Source organism: Rhipicephalus microplus, chromosome 7 (genome assembly GCF_043290135.1).
Source record: "Rhipicephalus microplus isolate Deutch F79 chromosome 7, USDA_Rmic, whole genome shotgun sequence".
NCBI classification, from domain to species: Eukaryota; Metazoa; Arthropoda; class Arachnida; order Ixodida; family Ixodidae; genus Rhipicephalus; species Rhipicephalus microplus.
In genome coordinates this window covers 95,530,460-95,549,966 of record NC_134706.1, presented here as the reverse complement: position 1 = coordinate 95,549,966, position 19,507 = coordinate 95,530,460, and the positions used below count along the sequence as shown (strand labels likewise).

Here is a 19,507-nt window from a genome sequence, read left to right as displayed (position 1 = left end):
CTATTGCAGAACAGGTGCACCATTGTTCTATCTCTCTGAAAGTTGCCAGCGCTTTATGCCTTCTGAATGATGCCTCTCATTAGCCGATTCTTCAGGATTTTCACATAGCTTCAGCTTGTATTATCCATGGGCACATGCATACCTACATTAAGCGGCAAGCCGTCTGGTAAATTAGTTTTCGTTTAGTAGACGATCCTCCCTCTATCCTCGATTTCTTCAATAATTACCCTTCCTCTCTTCGTCAAGAACCCTTATTTCATGGTTTCACATCGACAAACTCTCTTGTGCCCTGTGCGTGGCGCAGAAGATGCAATGTCAAGGTCGCTGCGCCCCTACCGCCGACCGGTGGAGAAACGTACTCAGGAACTCTCCCATTGTATTCGCGGCGGGTGAGAAGGCCGCAAGGAAAGATGCGCGCGCAGGTGCAGTCTAGCCCGGCCGTGCTCTAGTAAGGGGACGGCCGCTCCCACAGTCACTTACGAGGGGGGTGCTGCAAACACAGCCCCACACGTTCACATAATAAAAAGGAACGCCATGACATATGAAGGGGGTGCGTAGTGAGACCTCTATATTTCCATAATAGTATGGTCCCTAAAATACACTGGCTAGTCTGCCGTCTCTGCGCTGTCCCCATGGAAGGCCGTGTCCGCACCGCTGATGCATGCGAAGGGGGCACTGCAGTCTATCGGAGTGTGTTCGTCGCGCATTCACGTAGGCTGAACAAGGGGGAATCGGTGGCACATCGTGCCTTGTCTTTTATTATTGTACTCCCGGATGAACCACTCATTCTGTTTCGTTTGAGTGGGTGGAGACTGAACCGTCTTCAACCGACCAAATGCTACATTCGACCTAATTTCTCTTCGAGGCAATGACGTGACCACAGTGGTGGAAGCAGCCACTCATTGGACAGGACGCGGTTGCTTGAAGAAAAACTAAAGGGCGAAAAATATTATTAATTTTTTTGTGTATTTACAAAGGCTTTCATTATAGTATGAATGCTTATAACTTCTTCTCACAAACGTATGAACTATTTGCACGCTCAGTTTCTCCACCCGTACGTAAACATTTCTGAAAATGAAAACATCATACCATGTTTACTGCACCGAGATTCTAAATAATACAGATTGGTTTGCGGCGTGTCAAAGAGAGAATTAAACACAATGATATTTTCAGAATGAGAGGGAAAATTCATCACACACCTCAGTATGCTTAAGTTAAGATCTTTTATATTTTTTATGCACAGTTAGCTAAGCTCACGTTAGCTAAGCTCATGCAAGTTCAAATGACTCTATTACGGCCAGACAATATAATGATGCGACAAATAAGTTCTTCTTCAAACTGTACCAACAGAACATTCGCACGAAATGCTATCAGAAGCATATATATATAAGCCTCTCACGCGATCAGAAGCATATATACTACTGCTCTCGTGATTCGTGTCGTACGTCGTTCGTAATTTTTGCCTTCTTCCTCATAGGCGTTTGTTCTTGAAAACTGTCGAAAGCTGCAGAAATGAACGCGAAAGGTGTGCGAAGTTGGCATTATTTGCGCAAACGGTGGATGGTAATTTCAATTTTTTCGGTCACACACAACACAAAAAAGTTAATTTACAAATACATGCACACGCTTTTTATCCCTCTTTCACGTGCTCACGAAATGCACATTCATGGCACAAATAAAAAAACACTCAACAAGATGTGCAACTCAAAGTAATCGATCGACCTCTCGCCGATATGACTTCTGTCGCACTGCAATTATTTCTTTGCTTTGCTACGTTTTGATTTTATTGGAATGTAGGGACCACTTAATGCATGCTGTACGTGCCCAGCAAGATACCCGACATTGTTTTCGTTTCCTGAACAGTGAACCCACATGACAGAATCGCCCTACGTTTCGCCCTTCCTTTAGTTCGGCTTATCGCGTTCAGGTTCTGGCATGTGTTTCAATTTCGCAAGCGCACTCGTCATTATTGAATAATAAAGAAGGTAGAGATGCATAATAAAAATAAGAGAGCTAAACCTTCGAGAAAGAGCCTGAGGTGTTTCTCCAGCAATCGACGGCCCCGCCGCGGCGGTCTAGTGGCTAAGGTACTCGGCTGCTGACCCGCAGGTCGCGGGTTCGATTCCCGGTTGCGGCGGCTGCATTTCCAATGGAGGCGCAAATGTTGTAGACTCATGTACTCAGATTTGGTGCACGTTAAAGAACCCCAGGTGGTCAAAATTTCCGGAGCCCTTCTCTACGGCGTCTCTCATAATCAAATGTCGGCTTTGGGAATTTAACCCCACAAATCAATCCAGCAAGCGACGGCAACGGCCGTGTTGCGTGAGAAACCAGAAACAAATTAGTTTATTTACTGTTAGTCCAGGTTGTAAGCCGAGTAAGAAATGAAAAGGTGGGCGCCCAAGGCATAAACACCACCACTAATTTGTACACAATGTCACCATTCGTATTAAGAAACACTGCAGAACTTTGACCTGGAAAGGCAAGTGAACGCTAAAGCGCAGTAACAAACGACTGCGTCAGCCCGTCCGTATTAGGGAGTCGCTGTAGAAACTCCGATAGCGTTTAGCGCCACCACTGCACGCATAACCGAGTGGCGGCGGCGGAGAGCGGAGACGGCAGACTAGCCACTATATTTGAGGGACCATAATAAAAGCTCTTCATGCTGATGGCAGGTCGCCTATCTTTCAAGGAATGCCCCACCGCAGTGGTCTAGTGGCTAAGGTACTCGGCTGCTGACCCGCAGGTTGCGGGATCAAATTCCTACTGCGGCGGCTGCATTTCCGATGGAGGCGGAAATGTTGTAGGCCCGTGTGCTCAGATTTGGGTGCACGTTAAAGAACCCCAGGTGGTCGAAATTTCTAGAGCCCTCTACTACGGCGTCTCTCATAATCATATGGTGGTTTTGGGACGTTAAACCCTACATATCAATCATCAATCAATCAAATCTTTCAAGGAATCAATAATCGAGGAAGTTCGTTTGCGTGTTGCCTAACGCATATATTTTAAGTACTGCACATTAAATATGTAGCAAGGTGTCTAATGACTAAGGCGCGAAACCCTATTCACGCAGAGAAAACGCGAACAGCCGTATAAACAGTGGTACAAGGTGCTGATACCACAGCCATTGGCAGGAAGCGTGCGCCTTTATGAGTACGCCGAATTCCGCACAAGACCACGCCACGTGCCTAGCACTTTACAAAGAATGAACTAATGCAGACAACACGTGCTGCTAATGCACATTTAGAACAAAAGTCACTTACAATAATCGATCACTAGATACGTTATAGCCGTCGTGCAGCTCACCCGATGTGTCCCAGTTGCTTAGCAGAATCAATGACATCATGGTGCTCACACAAACTCAAGCACCTGCAAATCTCAAGCCAAGCAGTAAAAAAAAACTATTCAACACAGAAATGCTCAGGTAACCTTTTCGACTCAGGCGAGCCCTTCAAATTGTCACAACTATAACGGCGGTGCGCAAGCACTGCGCGAGTGCTGGCACCTTCCCGCCAGGCAGGTTTTCCGGCGTGCAACGCTGTCATGAGACAAGCAGGCAGAAGAACTCGCTCTCACAACCATGGTACTACTTTCACCCTTGCTTTCATACATAGTTTCTCATAAGAGTTTCTTTCAAAAATACCTAGAGGGAAATGTGGCGCCACCATCTATATGAATTTCTTAAGGGGCCTCGTTTTAGCGATGGGAATGACGATATATTTGTCTGCGAGGCTTGTGTTGGCTGGGGTTGAGGGAGGCTTTGGCTCAAAAGTGGAGACGACTGCGTAAACAATGTTTTCCTAAAAGAAAACGTTTACAGGCGGAGCTCATTCACGCGTATTATACTCTAATATTAAAGTCCACTTACTTTGATGGCACAAACAAACGACGAAAGAAAGAAACAGACGGCATAAAAGTGGCAGATAGAGTGCTCGCTGTGTAATATACCTGCCAAGTTTAGTGGCTGTTGGTTACTTCTCACGCTTCGCAAAATTGTACATCGACAAATAAGTTTGCAGTGTTCAATAAAGCACGTTTCTGTGCAATGACAAAAATAAATACCTTATTACGTGTTCATTTAGTAAGAAGCCAATAATTTTAGCGCGAAGCCATCCGCGTCTTCGAGGTATACAAATCCGAGTCAAGTTCGAAGCTCACATATCCCGGCATTACCTTGCATCATGCAGCTCACTAACGACGAATTCCCTCGAGGTAAATTTGTGAAAAACCCCATGCGTTCACCTTTTACTTTCCAGGCGTGTGAAGACATAGGGTACCAAATTGTTCATAGGGTACCATGCCATTACATTGTGAAATTCATAGCGTTAACGTTCACATGCTTGCAATTTCACCCCTATAACATTTGCACACCTGAAAGCGATACTGAAAACACGAAAGTAAACAGCCTGCAGCTTTTATTTCATATATTATGGCCAAAAGGGAAAATACAGGCTACTCTGGCTAAAGCGCATCATGCAGTACCTCAGTACATTGACCTTAAGATCGGGGTCACCGAAGCTCACGCGCTTATTGCTTAGGGAGAGTTCAGCAGATGAGTCGTATCTTTGTACATCCTCTACTTTCATCACAAAGCATGCGTTGAAACCATAGTCGACAAGAAGTTCACATAGCTCGTGGCAGCGGCCGTGTTTGCTTAAGGAGTGCGATGCTAGCCTACCCGTATTACATCCCAATTGGTTCTTGTAGCGTACGTTATTTTGCCCTTGCGGCGGACCTGTCCTTTTTTTTACTGTAACTGCCAATTATGAATATACGGGACAAGTCACCTTGAGATTACCTTAGTACCGGGGCCGGCGCTGAAAAAGCAGTGGTCTGTCTGGTGCTAGTCGTACTTTTGATCGAGCCGTTGGACTTGCGCTTTGATAACTTTGAGCCATTAATTTTCATATTCGCTGATAAGTGCGTGATATATCGTAGTGTGGACCGAGCTCATTCACATCTAAGACTGCTGTACGGTTCCTTCTTTTCATGGTCACTCGTTTCAACACTCATCCCGTGCAACGAGCGGTGCGTCATTCATGGAGCACGTTGATAAAAAAATATAGGCGCACGAGTGGTTCCCGCTCTACCACAGTATGCGCAATATATATATGTTACAAGTCATACTCAAGAAGACTCTTAGCTCAATATAGTTAGCAACTTTTCACAACAACATCACTGCTGTAGTAAAACATGTCTCCTTCCAAAATAATGAAAATATCCTAAACAGAGGGTGTGTCTCGGAGCAGACATTGCGATCACCTCACTTATTTTTGAAGGCTGCAACACTATAATGAAAAAGTTGCAGCCTGAAAAAAGACAAGGCTGATTGCCAAAACGACGGCTGCTGCACACCTCCCTGTTCACGAATTTAATTATCAGAAGCTTCCACGTTGTGCTTTTTGCTTTTCAAAATAATATAGTATGGAGTTTCTAATCATAACATTTTTTCTCACAGGCCGGAGAGGGAAAAGCGATAATCCTCTCGCTTGTAGAGGAAGAACCTTCTAACATTAATTCTTTGTGACGGCTTTCGTGCCTTGCGAAACGCCAGGTGAGTTCGTGTATCTGCTGTAGTGATAGGTGGCTGACATTTATTGTGTTGTAAGAAAGCTGAATGCAGAATTAACTGTCGGGCTTAAGAGTGATGCCGAGGACGAGAAATATCTATAATGTGATAGGTAAGCTCAACCAGAGGGCCTGTCAATAAATGTGAAATATGGCACGCGCAACTACCTATCTAGCTACCTCTACCTCTTGGCGCTCTCGCCGTCGTCCCATTAGCTTAACTGATCCCGAAATTGGTATAAGACGACATAAGTGTATGACCAACACGACTCGCAGGTCATGGTATTCGTAACGCCTCTTCCCACTCGTGTAGATTACGAAATTCGTTTAGCCAGTCACGTGTGACACATACCCGAATAGAGTGGTCCGTATTACTGGGTATGCAGCACAGGTGATTCGCCGTTCTGATGCACCCTGTCTCTGATAATCGGAATGCGATAGCATGAAGAAGCTCATGTGACGTAAAAGGTGTTGCTGGTGCCAGCGACGTCGAGAATAGGGGAAGAAATCTTGACGGACACAAGAAAAAAAAATGACAGCGCCAGCAGGCAGCGAGCCCAAGAATTTCACATGGCATGTAATCATTCTATTTAGAAGTACTTGTTGTTGGGCTAGTTGGTTCCTTCTACTGAGGGGTAATTCTAGGCGGCTAAAACACCACAGGAAGAAATAACCACAGAGAAACAGCGTCACTCTTTCTCTGTGATTATTTCTTCCTGTGGTGTTTTAGGCGTCTAGAATTACCCCTCAGTAATCATTCTACCATGAAGCCATTTCAGTATATTGGACTATTCTGAAAAGAAAAAAAAAACATGCAAGCGTCGTGTACTGAAAATACCCGCTGCAGTATAGCGGTATTCATAATCGGCGTTTAAAGAATGATATGTTGCCTATACATAGTACTTACACATTTAAACTCGACATCATTTTTTTTCAATAAATCAACTATGTTGCTCGATATAGGAGTAGCATGCTGAATCGGACTAGTTGGTATTACCTCAGGTTTAAACCGGATAAGACGAGCACACAGACACGGACATTATCAGGAAAAATCGATAAGAAGATCGGCGCCTACTCACAACTACTCTTTATAGAAGAAAATGATCCAAGCCCACGTTTCCCAGCACCACGTGAATCGTCTTTTTTGTTGTTTCACTAACTGAGTCAAGTGGTGAAGTGCATTTGCATTTATTCATGTGCCGTCGAATATTCCAGGCTTCTCATATGTCGTCGCCCAAGCTCTGAAATAATCTCGAGTACTCTCGTCTTGTGCGCAGTCTTAACTGAACGATCTAGAATAATCGCAAATCTTCTGGAACATTGAGGCGCAGTTCACGATAATCATTCCTGAGAAGCTATGTGGGCGGAAACCAAAAGATACAGGAGTGAAAATAATGAACGTGTGTGACATTGCCACCTTCCAAAAAGCATCCTTCCGATGCTTGAAACAGAATTTCCACAAGAAAAAAAATTCTGCAACAAAGCAAAAAATTACAATAATAAATGGGTACAAACAATGAAGCACAACAATTCAGAAACAAGAACAAATAATGGAGTTTTTAGGTACGCGCATGAAACAGCTTGAGGCGCACGACATGACGACTTCAGTTCGCGCACGCCGCCGTTGAGAGCTTGTGATGCCGTCGGGAACAACATCGTAGTCTAGTGTACTGAGACATCAGACTACCCTGTGTGGTCCAAAGTATCGTTGCAGAGGTTTTCACTGAGTCTAGGTTGACGAGTCAGCGTCCACACCAAAACAGTCACCTGGCTGGTATTCCACGGAACTTCGTCGAAGATTGTGACGGTGGCTGTCGTTTGAATATTGCTTCTTTGCGCGGAAGCGGGCGAGTTGTGGAGCTCTTAAGTGCGAATGCATATCTTAGTCGGGCTATGTCAGGCGTCCGTCGGGATTCGTCCACTGCCATCTTCCATAGGAAGAGCTGCTAGCGCGCGCGCTTATCCTCGCCCGTAGCAACCAGAGCATGTGATTTAGGTGCACGTTAAAGAACCCCAGGTGGTCGAAATTTCTGGAGCCTTCCACTATGGTGTCTCTCATAATCATTTGGTGTTTTTGGGACATTAAACTACACAAATCAATCAATCAACCAGAGCATGTGATGCGACCAAGTGTAAGAGAAGGTAGGTGCAATGTTACGCCACTCCTTCTCTTGGGCGTACTCTCTCGGCTCCCTGCGCCCCACTTTCTCGTCCGCTCGCTTTTCATTCTCTGCCGTTCGCTGGCTTGGCGCCTCCAAAGAGCACCCGGAAATGTGTGCGCGAGACGCCGCTATGAAACGCCAACGTCGTGCCGAGAATGCTGCTTGTTTTGTTTACTTCACAGTATTTTTTACATCAGCTAATAGAGCTCGAAACGCATACCACGTTTCTCGCGACAGAAAACCTCGTGTAGTGAACGGCGCTGTTGGTTGCTTGTTGTAAGAAAAAAAAAACATTATTCTTATAATGCTGGGTACTCACTTGCGAAACGCCGTTGTGAACGCTATGAAATATTCGCATTTTTTCACGATTCCCTTTGGGGGGGGGGCATTTTTTTCGGCGTGCTGGAGTTGGACAGTTACATCGATGTTCTTTTTGTCGCTGACGTTCGGTAGCATAGAGTTGAGGGACTCCTTGCATTACACCAACTTGTACGGTGTAATTTGCGTCGTTTCTTTCACGGCAGTGTGGTACGCAAAGGCCACATATGAAAGAATTACACCCCACGTCTTGTGTTTGACGTATACGTACATGGCTAGCATATCGGCGATGGTCTTGTTGAGACACTTGGTGAGGCCATTGATCTTTGGGTGGTAGGTAGTGGTCTGGTGGTGGCATGTTTAGCTGTATCGCAAGATCACTTGAGATAGCTTCACAGTAAGGAGACCTTCCGTGGCGCCATGACGCAAGTTGATGTTCTCTACGAAGACCTCTTCGACTTCAGTGGCACTGCCTTTGGGCAGGGCTTTTGTCTTGCCGTAGCACGTGAGTTTGTAGCTACGACGATCCATTTGTTCTCCGAATCTGAAGTCAGGGAAAGCCTCAGTAAGTCTATGCTAATTGGCTGGACCAACCGGTGAGGTAGCTCGATGTGCTTGAGAAGTCCGGATGGCCTAGTTGGCGGTGTATTTCATTGTTGGCAATCCCTTAATATCCTCGCGTGACGAGCGACGTCGGTGAAAAGGTGTGGCCAGTAGTACTTGTATCCTCGTGACCGTGCGGGAAAAACTTAAATGGCCAGCTCTTAGGTCATCGTGCAGGGCCTTCAGAATCGCTGGTCGCATTGCCGATGGTACAATGGTAAGGCAGCTGGCTCGAGTGGAGAGAAGTTCTTCTTTATGAATACAGTGTTTTAAAAAAAACACGCCAGTGCTTGCCTGAATACTTTTGGGACGACCGTGGTGCCGCTCTCGAGGCAATTTACTAGGCCTCTCAGTTTTGGATCGGCTCGCTGTCGCTCGGCGAAGTCAATCGGCACTGATGGTTCTCAAGAATCTGGTCATCATCCATGTCATCCAGCAGTGGTGGATTGATTGGGGTGCGAGACAGGCAGTCGGCGTCGGAGTGTTTTATTCCAGCCTTCGACATGGCAGTAATGTAGAAGTCTTGAAGTCTTAGGCACCACCGTGCGAGGTGACCTGAAGGATCTTTTAAGCTAGCTACCCAGCACACGGTATGGCGGTCGCTCAAAACTTTGAAATGATTGCTGCAGAGGTAAGGGTGAAACATTGACGATGCCCAGATGACGGCAAGGTACTCCTACTTTCTTCTGGAATAGTTGGCCCGGCCTTTGATAGCGCCCGGCTAGCATAACAGATAACCCTTTCCAGGCCATTGGTTCTTTGCAGAATGACTGCGCCGAGCCCTACGCTGCTTGCGCCGTAGTGTACTTTCGTTCCGGTGCATTCGCCGAAATGCCCGAGTAACGGCGGTGTTTGCAGGCGTCATTTAAATTCCTGAAACTCTTCCTCTCGTGCCGTCTCCCATCTGAATTCAACGTCGCTTTTCGTGAGGTAAGTTAGCGACTCGGCAATCTGCGAGAATACCTTGACGAAACACCTGTATTAGGCGCATATACCGAGGAATCAGTGTACAGGCTGTTTGTCGGCGGGCGGTGGGAAGTAGGTGATGACAGCTGTATTTCGCGGGTCGGGATAGACTTCAGACTTGCTAATAGTGTGTCCCTGAAACAAGAGCTCCTTGTCAGCGGAGCACAAGTTTTCTGGCTTCAGGGTGAGTCCGGAGGCTTTGATTGCTTGATGTACTGCTTGAAGGCGCCGGAGATGCTCGGCGAAGCTCGAGGAAAATACGACGACGTCCTCTAAGTACACGAGGCAAGTCTGCCACTCTAATACAGTCAGCACGCTGTGGATAACACGCTTCAATTTCTTAGACGCTGAGCGAAAACTTATTGGCATGACCTAGAACTTGAAGAGGTCGTCTGGTGTGAGACGGGCAGTCTACTTTAGATCTCTCGATGTGCCAATAGCTGGTCTTCAGGTCCATAGACGAAAAGTACTTCGCGCTGTGAAGTCAATCTAGGGCTTCGTACATACGTGGGAAAGAGTACGGGTCCTTTTTAGGGATTTTGTTCAGGCGTAGGTAACGCAAAAACGTAGGGTTCCGTCCGTATTGTTTCGTCGACTTGTTTATTGACAGCTCGCGTTCGAGCGTCGAAACTAGGTACGGGTCATGTGAAACGGGTCGGGCACTTTATTTTGTTATGATGTGTCATGTGTTTCACGAATGGCATTTGTATATTTCTCGAGGACGACGAGAAGCAGTCCCTGAACCGTAGCAGCAGAAGGGTTCTGGAGCTGGCGCTGCTCGCACTTCGGATGATCGGGTTCACGTATATTTTTGGTTTGGGGCTTGGATACGTGGAAGCAGCTTCGGCAGCATTGAATAGGGCGAATGTGTTGCTGGCGTCCACGAATTCGTTGATTTCGGCGACCATCGTACCAGCCTATATATTCCTGTGTTATATATTCCTATACACATAGCCTCTGGTCGTGGCTTAAGTTTGTCAGCACTACCTTTGTTTTGCTGCTACGCAGCTCGGCTATGTTTTTCGTGACCCAAATCTGGCTGTTACGAGCAAGTGCTGATTGCCCTCGATGACGACTTCAAGCTTTTCATTGTTTTAGGTGCTGACAGAATTGATGACACTGGAGAACGGTGGCATGGTGTCCTGCTCTGCTATTACGTTCAATGCGTGATTCTCAAGTGTCGTGTCGGGTGGCAGATCTTTTTCTGAGGATATAGTGTTATTGATTCAGACTGATGAAAACGCCTAGATGACTCAGGAAGTCCATCTCATGTATCAAGGCCCTGGAGCAATCTTGTAGAATAACAAAGCTCGCAAGAATAGTCCGGTTGTTGATTGTGGCTATAGTTATGCTAACTCCAACCCGCATTATGTGGTGGCGTCCGGCAGTCCGCATATCGGGCCTATTCCAAGCAGTCCTTACTTTCTTCAGCTTCGCGGCAAACGGCCCACTGATGACGGAATAGTCGGCGCTAGTGTCGACGAGAGCGGTGATGTTGGGGCCGTCTATAAGTACGTCGAGGTCACTTCCTCGTCGTCTTGCGTTGCGGTTGGGTCGCGGCGTCAGATCACGGACATGTCGGTTTGCTCCGCTACTTCCACTTTGCGTCGTTACGTATTCTGGCCGCGAACATTCGACGTCGGAGCTGCATTTGGGGTGCGGCAGGCTCTTGAGGTTTCGTCGCGTCATCGGCTGTGGAGGCAGAAGATCTTCTGTAGTTCGTCATACAGCAAACGCACCTTCATAGGTTGCTTTGCTTAGTTTTTTGAGTAAGTGCTTGGAGATCGGTAGCGAGCAGGGCTGGCATACTGCTTGCGATGTGGTGACGCGTAGCGGTGGAACGATTGATTTGATTGATTGATTGATATGTCAGGTTTAACGTCGAAAATCCACCATATAATTATGAGAGACTCCGTAGTTTAGGGCTCTGGAAATTTAGACCACCTGGGGTTTCTTCAAGTGAAACTCAAACGTGAGGCGAAGGGCCTACAACATTTAAGCCTACATCAAAAATGCAGCTGCCACACCGGGATTCGACTCCACGACCTGCGCGTCAGCAGCCGAGTACCTTAACTACTAGACCACCGCGGCAAAGTGGCGATAGTAGCAAGGATGGCACCGAACTATGCCAGTATAGTACAGGAGAACAGCGATATATATATATATATATATATATATATATATATATATATATATATATATATATATATATTGTAACGAAGAGCGGCGCGGAAGCTGTGGGCCATGGGCTGAAAAGCGAGGAAGAAGAGGCAGAATAGAACAGCTTGGCCGACGAACGGGTGTTGTGTCTGTTTCGCTTATTACAATGACGCAGCCGTCCAGCGAACCTGTGTGCGACGACCTTTGTGAAGAAACCGTCTTACGGAGCGGACGCACGCTCCAGCAGCCCGCAGCTCCTGCTACCGTGGCCATGGCATCCGACCTGGCCACCCCGGGTACCGAAGCCAGCGCGCTTCCTGCAGGCGTCCTTGCCAAACCACAAGGCGACTCCACTGACTTGGCTTTGCAAACCGCCTCCTTGCCCAGGCACGCCGTACACGATCCCTTGGACTTCGCCTCAGGTACCATCCCTGGAGCAACGTCAGTACCATCGCCAGAAGACAGGCGTAGTTCCTCGCCTGTAGCCGCCAGCGAACTCTGCACGGTTCTGCAGGCTGTCGGTACTTCAAGCCAGCGTCTTGCAGACGCCACCGTGACCTTCTCAGCAGCATGTGCACGCACGTTGCCTCCTCCGTCCAAGGCAGAAATTCCTAACTTTACTGGCGTTGATCAAGACCCAACCGCCTGGCTGGGTGAAATCGATTCGTTGGCCCATCGACATGCATGGACTGACGACGTGACGCTATCGCTAGCCGTAAGCCGACTGCGCGAGTCCGTCAAAGCGTGGCATCAATACGATGGCTGCAAGTACAAATCCTAGAGTGACTGGACTACAGCCTTCGTCCCGGCCTTCCCACCGCTTCCATCCGCATACGACGATCATTTCATGCGCATGCGATCGCTTTGACAAGCTCCATCAGAAGACGCCCGTAATTACGTCAACGTAAGCTCGAGCTTCTCGACAAATGTGGCATTACATGGATCTCTCCGGTTGCCCGCCAGTATGTTGTTGGTGGCTTGGCTGACCCTACTCATGCTGCCATCTTATCTTGCCAGTCACCTGAAGCGTCACCCCAGGTTTTCGCTCAAAAGGCAGCCGAACATCGGCAAAACTCTCGTCGTCGGCTTAGCTTGAACACATTACCAACTGTCCGTTCGACTCACGCCTCCACACGACACGGATGCTTCAAGTGCGTTTGCATTGGCCACAACCTCAAGGATTGTCGTCAACCTTTCCAGACCCAAATCCACTACCAAGCTTGTCAAACTCCTCGGATGTCCATTCATGTAGAGGGAATAGGTGACCTATCTGCTCTGGTGGATACCGGAGCGGAACGATAGGCGCCACACCGACATCATGCTCCGGACACTATCCGATCGTGGACGCAACCTCCCCTCTGCGGACTAGGAGGAAGTGCTATGCCACTCGGAATGCTCGACATTTCAGTCCGGACGGCAGCGGGCACTAAAGTTCTTCCAGCCATTCCCGTCTTTGAAGACCTCCCTGCCGACATGATCCTTGGAGCTGACTTCTTGCTATCTGATGACATTGAGCGGACCATACAATTGCGGTCACGTCGAGCTCCGGTCTTGGACAGCTGGGACTACCGCCACAACTCTGCCACCACCGACAGGTGAGCCGTCTACTCCGCCTACCTTATCTTCTATATTGGCTCGCCATCAGCCAGTATTCGCTAGCAATACAGCAGAACTGCCAGGCACTAATTTGCTGCTCCATCGCATACCAACGGGAGATCATCCGCCAATATGCGTACCACTGCGACGATACGCTGAACGAGAACGGGCAGTGATCGCAGAACAAGCAGATGAAATGCTTGCCGCGGGCATTAATAGGCCGTCATCGAGTCCGTGGGCAGCGCCAGTCGTCCTTGTTCGCAAGAAAAACGAATCACTATGCTTCCACGTGGACTACAGGCAGCTCAATAAGCGTACAGTGCCTGACTCCGACCCTTTACCCCACATTGATGACGCTGTTGATACAGTACGTTACTGCAAGTTCTTTTCGTCGCTTGATTTACGCGCAGGGTACTGGCAGACTAACGTCGCGGAGGAAGATCGATGTACAACGGCCTTTCGCACACATTTCGGTTTGTATGAATTCAACCGCATGCCGTTTGAACTAAGAACGGCTCCTAGCACTTTTCAGCATGCGATGAATTCAGTGCTCGGACCATTGAAAAACCAAGCCTGTGTAGTGTACTTAGACGACATCCTGGTCGTTGGCAGGACGTAGGATGAACACCTTCGCAATTTGGACGAAGTACTACACAGACTCTATGCAGCAGGGTTTCGTTTCAACAAAAAGAAATGCCAGCTTGGGGTGTCCAAGATTTCGTACCTGGGACATAATATATCTCCTGTAGGCATTCAGCCACTCCCGGAGCGAATAGCTGCCGTGTCGCAGTATCCCACACCAACCTGCTTGAAGCAGGTTCAGTCATTTCTTTGTATGGCATCGTATTTGCGAAGGTTTATTCCCGACTTCGCTTCGATCGCAGCTCTCTTGAGCGGTCTTCTTAAAGAAGACGCGCGGTTGGAAGGGGGCGTCTCACAAGAAAATGCTTTTCGAGCTATAAAACAAAAGCTCACTTGTTGCCCCATACTAAGTCACTTCAATGAAGACTGGTCCACCAAAGTGCACACTGATGCCAGCCAAGTCGGCCTAGGAGCTGTGTTAGTGCATCGTGATCCAGATGGCGTGGAACACGTGGTCGCTTATGCCAGCCGAAAACTTTCTGACGCCGAGCGCCACTATCACTCCAACGAGTTTGAATATCTTGCAGTGTTATGGAGCGTCGATGATAAGTTTAGACGTTATCTTTTCGGGCGTAAGTTCACTGTTGTGACTGATAATGCTGCTATAGCATGGATGTTCTCCAAACAGCAACTTAAGCACAAATTTGCCCGGTGGATAATCACGCTGCAAGAATACGATTTTGACGTGCGCCACCACGCCGGGGGGCTAAATAACGTCGCCGATGCACTCTCACGGAACCCCCTTGACTGCGCGCAACAAACCAGGCAAACCCACCTTTTTTTCACCCAGATGGATTTATCCCGAGCTCAACAGGGGGATAGAGATTTGGCATCCATTATTGCATCTATCACAAGAGAAATCACAGTACTTTTGTGATGTGCAATGCCGCATTGTACCGTCGTCACTGGCGAGCGGACCGATCCGAAGAATGTTACCTCCTAGTGATCCCGAAATCTCGCAGGTCCGAAATATTACGAGCCATTCACGACTCCCCAGAAGGCGGACACACCGGCCAACGAGCCACACTCCGGAAACTACAAGAACGTTTTTGGCGGCTGAATATGCAAAGGAGCGTCCAATATTATGTCGTCAGTTGCAAAATTTGCCAGCAGTTTAAGCGACTGCCTGGGTGTCAACCTGGATAACTAACACCAATCTAGATACCCGAAACAATTTTCCACAAGATTGGCATTGATTACATGGGACCTCTACCCACCACCACTGCGGGAAATCGTTACGTCATTGTAGCAGTAGACTACCTGTCAAAATACATGGAAGTGGAGGCCGTGCCATCTCTTGCATCCACTTACCTAATCGACTTCCTCAAGCCCCGATTTGAATAGAGACTTGGCTTGCCAAAAATGTTAATATCTGATCGGGCTACAACGTTTCGTAGCGGGGAACTGAAAAAGTACCTTTGCACAGCAGGCCTGCAGCACCACTTCGCATCCGCGTTTCATCCTCAAGCAAACGGCCTTACTGAGAGAACCAACCAGAGCATCCAGGCACGACTCGCTCCATATACGAAGGCAGGGAAAAGAGAAGAGGCCGACTGGGACGTCCACCTTCCGTCAGCCGCTTTTGCGATTGACACTGCACTGCAGACGTCTACCGGGAAACGCCCTACGAAATTGTTTATGGGAAACTACCACAGCTGAAAGCGGTCATCAGTCTGGATGCTCCCATAATAATTCCACGTGCCAACGATCGCAAAGCGGCCTGTCAGAAGATCCGAACTGAGGCGATCAAGAAAGCTACCCACGCACAAGAAAATCAAAAGCGCCACTATGACAGACGCCGTAGATCCGCTCCTCCTTAAAGCATCGGTGACGAGGTCTGGGTGCAAAGGGCCACCAGCGGGCCTGGCAAGAAGCTACTCTCTAAGTTCGACGGGCCATTCATAATTACTCAGCGTGTAGGAGAAAATACCAGGCGTGTGAACACCTCAGATGCGAACTTCACTCTCGATAAGCGCAAAAGAAACAACTTTGCCGTGCATGTGTCACGATTGAAAAAAGCAGTCGGACAGCTGCAGGTGCAATGAACTGTAATTTCTTTTTTTTGTTGTCAGGTCCGCACTGTGGCCGAATGTAACGAAGGGCGGCGCGGCAGCTGTGGGCCATGGGCTGAAAAGCGAGGAAGAGGCAGAATAGAACAGCTGGCTCGACGAACGGGTGTTGTGTCTGTCTGGCTTATTATAATATATATATATATATATATATATATATATATATATATATATATATATATATATATATATATATATATATATATATATATATATATATATATATATATATATATATATATATATATATATAAGATTTGACTTTTTTTCTGTACCCTGTTTGCTTTCCAGTTGTTTCCAGGGCAGTCAGCATGGTGTGCCATGTGACTAGATCCTATGGCCTATATATGTGTCCGTTCCTTCTAATGATTTTAGTTTCGAGTTCAGTGACTTGTCGTCTGTTCTTCTGTGTTTGTATTTTTGCGCTCTTTTTACATCTAAGCTGGCACAGAAGCTGTATCATGGTCTGAAGACTCTGTGACAGGACTGTCAGTATGCCATACTAAGCTCTCATTGTCTCCTAAGATTGCAAGACTGATTGTTGCCCGCTCAGGAACCTCAGAAATATTCGTGCGGACAGAGGCCTCGCATCGATCTTTGTTGACCACCGCTGCAACATAGGCTCATCTGCCAGAATGTTTGGATGCGTCCGTCGAGCAGCTTGCTTTCGTGGAGGTGGCTTCCTGTCCGTGGATAGCTTTGGCTATAGCAAATATTGTGTCGATTTCGCACTCGGTGTTCATATCCAGTCCAGGGGAGCTGCACTGATATTTTTTTTTCTGTGCTCAGGCATTAGCCCGTGGCTGCTTCAATCGATTTCTCGAGCCGCAACCAAGATTTCTCGCAGTATGCACTTGCACGAAGGTGAGCCGTACAGCCGGGCGTTCCGCACCTGTTGGTGTGCCTCTACAATATCGCTCAGCGTGTTGTACATGCGTAATGCATCCAAAGCTTCCGTGCTTTCGTGCCTGCGGTGACCTTTGGCTTTCTTGGAGACCTTAACAAGGAGCGTTTGTAGCTTGTCTCTCCATTTCCTGGTACAATTGCGCATGGCCGCAATGTATGCCTTGACTAGAAGAGGGTGATCGTGTCCATCGAAACAGGGAGCAGAACTCCGATCATCTGCAGAAACTTCGCACTCAGCACCTCATTGCACATTACATTAATTGGTTTCCTGCACACAGAAGATCATTAGAGGAGCTACTAACGAACCTCAAAGACACGCACATGAGGTCGCATGAGATCTCGCTCACCGTGCGAGCCTGGAATCCCTCCCCGGCAGGATGAGAGGGCGAGTGCGACTCCTATGTCACTTACAACGACCTCGCCCAACTCTGCAGGTAACTTAAGAGAACCATGCCGATACCACACAAAGCGCCCAATAAAGCACGAAAACTCACGTGCAGGCGCCTTCAGGCGGGCACATACTCATGACCGGCCTTCCTGCACTGACGCAATCCCACACTTCCTGCACAAAATCTTTTCAGCCACACAACCTCTCAATGCGTTTCGCTTTCGTAAAGACATAGCTAGTCTTGCTCACCTGCTCAAAGGTTGCACCCTAGCAACATGGGCCAGAACAACTGAAGTAGAGGGACACCGAGCTCTACGCAGCTCGGACCTTGAAGCACAGCTCTGGGCTGTCCATCGGCAGGGGCAAGGCCTGTCTGTCCTGACATGGAAGCGGCCCGCTGCTGGCGAATTGAACAGCGCGCACTAAAGGACTTTCATGAAATTATTCACCAAGCAGTCCATCCAAAATTTTGCGCCGCCCCTAGTGTTGTAGTGACAAACAAAATAATGCAGAGGTTAATGAGTTTATAAGTTTAATACATCAGAGTTAGAGAGCTGATAAGCTTGTACTAACTCTAGCTGCATGAAAACAGAGCCTTGCTGATGTATAGCGCAGACAGCTCGCGGTATATTGCGTTAATAAGTTTTTGCACAGTATCAACCAACTAACTCTAGAAGCCTAACGTCTTTTATTGAACAGTAGTACTTGTGGTGCGAAAAACAGTCTTGCAGTTTTCTCCGGCTTAGATTGAAGGACGGCGCAGCACATTGTGCGCTCTTCAAGTAGGTCTTTCAAATTATGTTCGCTATCAAAGTGAGAGCACGAATCATGTTCACCGCAGTAAAAATTTACATTTTTTGTAGTGCTGTAATGTCACTTAGCATACCCCTCCTTCTGTTTCGCAGCAGATCTTGAAGTTTTATCGCGCTAAAAAGCTGGCTGCTCTCAGAAGTAAAATTTTCGCTTTACGACTTGTTAGCGCCTGTTAATTATTGGATATTTTCTTAGTTGATTTCTAAAATTAATATATGTTCTCTCTCCCGTTTTCAGGTAGGGTGCAGAATTTTCATCGAGACAAGCACTGCGCGAACGAAATTGTGGGTTTTATATTTAAGGGTCGACTATGGGATGTTTTTGTACAAATAAAGACAATTTCAAGAAAGCAACAATTGCTTTTCTGCATGGCTATGAGAAAGAACTGTAAATATTATCTGTAGCCTAATTAGTCAATAAGTAACCAAGACATGTAGGGATTTGTTTTTCTTCAAATATGTATGAATATTTCATTGATTTGGTTGATGTGTCTGTAAACTGACTCATCAAAAGAAATAAAGGCTTTGTCTCAATATTTTCCTTACAATGTTCGACGTCCTGGAACATACGAAATAGCTAAACCACATACCCTTCTTTTAAGTTCAGTGGTGAGCATTCGAGAATATAAGCCATTGAAAGAATGAATTCACAGCGGCTAACTCATAATATTGAATAACGCTTCAAAGCACTCGCACTACCGTGGTGTGTGATTTTAAATAAATCTCGATGTGATATCTTCAAAAACGTTGTCGGTTTTTTAAATGGCAGCCAAGATATTTCTGAAAACTGGCTAGAACTCGTGCTCATTGGGTTATGTATGAAGTGTATACTTAACGGCTCGCTTTCACGTGTTTTCACACAATATTAGTAAGATCTAAGAGACAAGGTTGAAATGTTGTAGGCCCGTGGGCTCAGATTTGGGTGCAGGTTAAAGAACGCCAGGTGGTAAAAATTTCCGGAGCCCTCCACTACGGCGTCTCTCATAATCACATCGTGGTTTTGGGACGTTGAATCCCACAAATAAATCATCAATCGATCTAACACACAATAGTGCCAAGGAAAGCATAGGGGAAGTTATTAGACTGAATTGGAATGTAAATATGGAGAAATAAACGTGGGTGAAAAGATAACTTGCCGTGGGTAAGAAATATATATATATATATATATATATTGTCAGCGGCGCTCGAGCTCGCACAGCTGAATTCTCCGGCAGCGTTTCATTCTCCGGCAGCGCCTCCTTCTCCAGCAGCGTCTCCGTGCTTGCTCGGGAAACGCTGCACTGCGTTAACGTGGACTCCGAGCCCTGAGCGCGTCCA

At 47.2% G+C, this 19,507-nt stretch overlaps 1 long non-coding RNA gene across 2 annotated transcripts in view; it reads left to right on the top strand.

The window, feature by feature from the left end:
• LOC142767559 (uncharacterized) overlaps positions 1 to 18,726 on the top strand; it is a 141,355-nt gene extending 122,629 nt beyond the window's left edge. For both annotated transcript variants that reach the window (XR_012884989.1, XR_012884988.1), the window contains exons 6-7: positions 5,459 to 5,554; positions 18,429 to 18,726. This is a non-coding gene — a long non-coding RNA (uncharacterized LOC142767559). The remainder of the gene's footprint in view (positions 1 to 5,458; positions 5,555 to 18,428) is intronic.
• Positions 18,727 to 19,507: the final 781 nt, after the last annotated feature.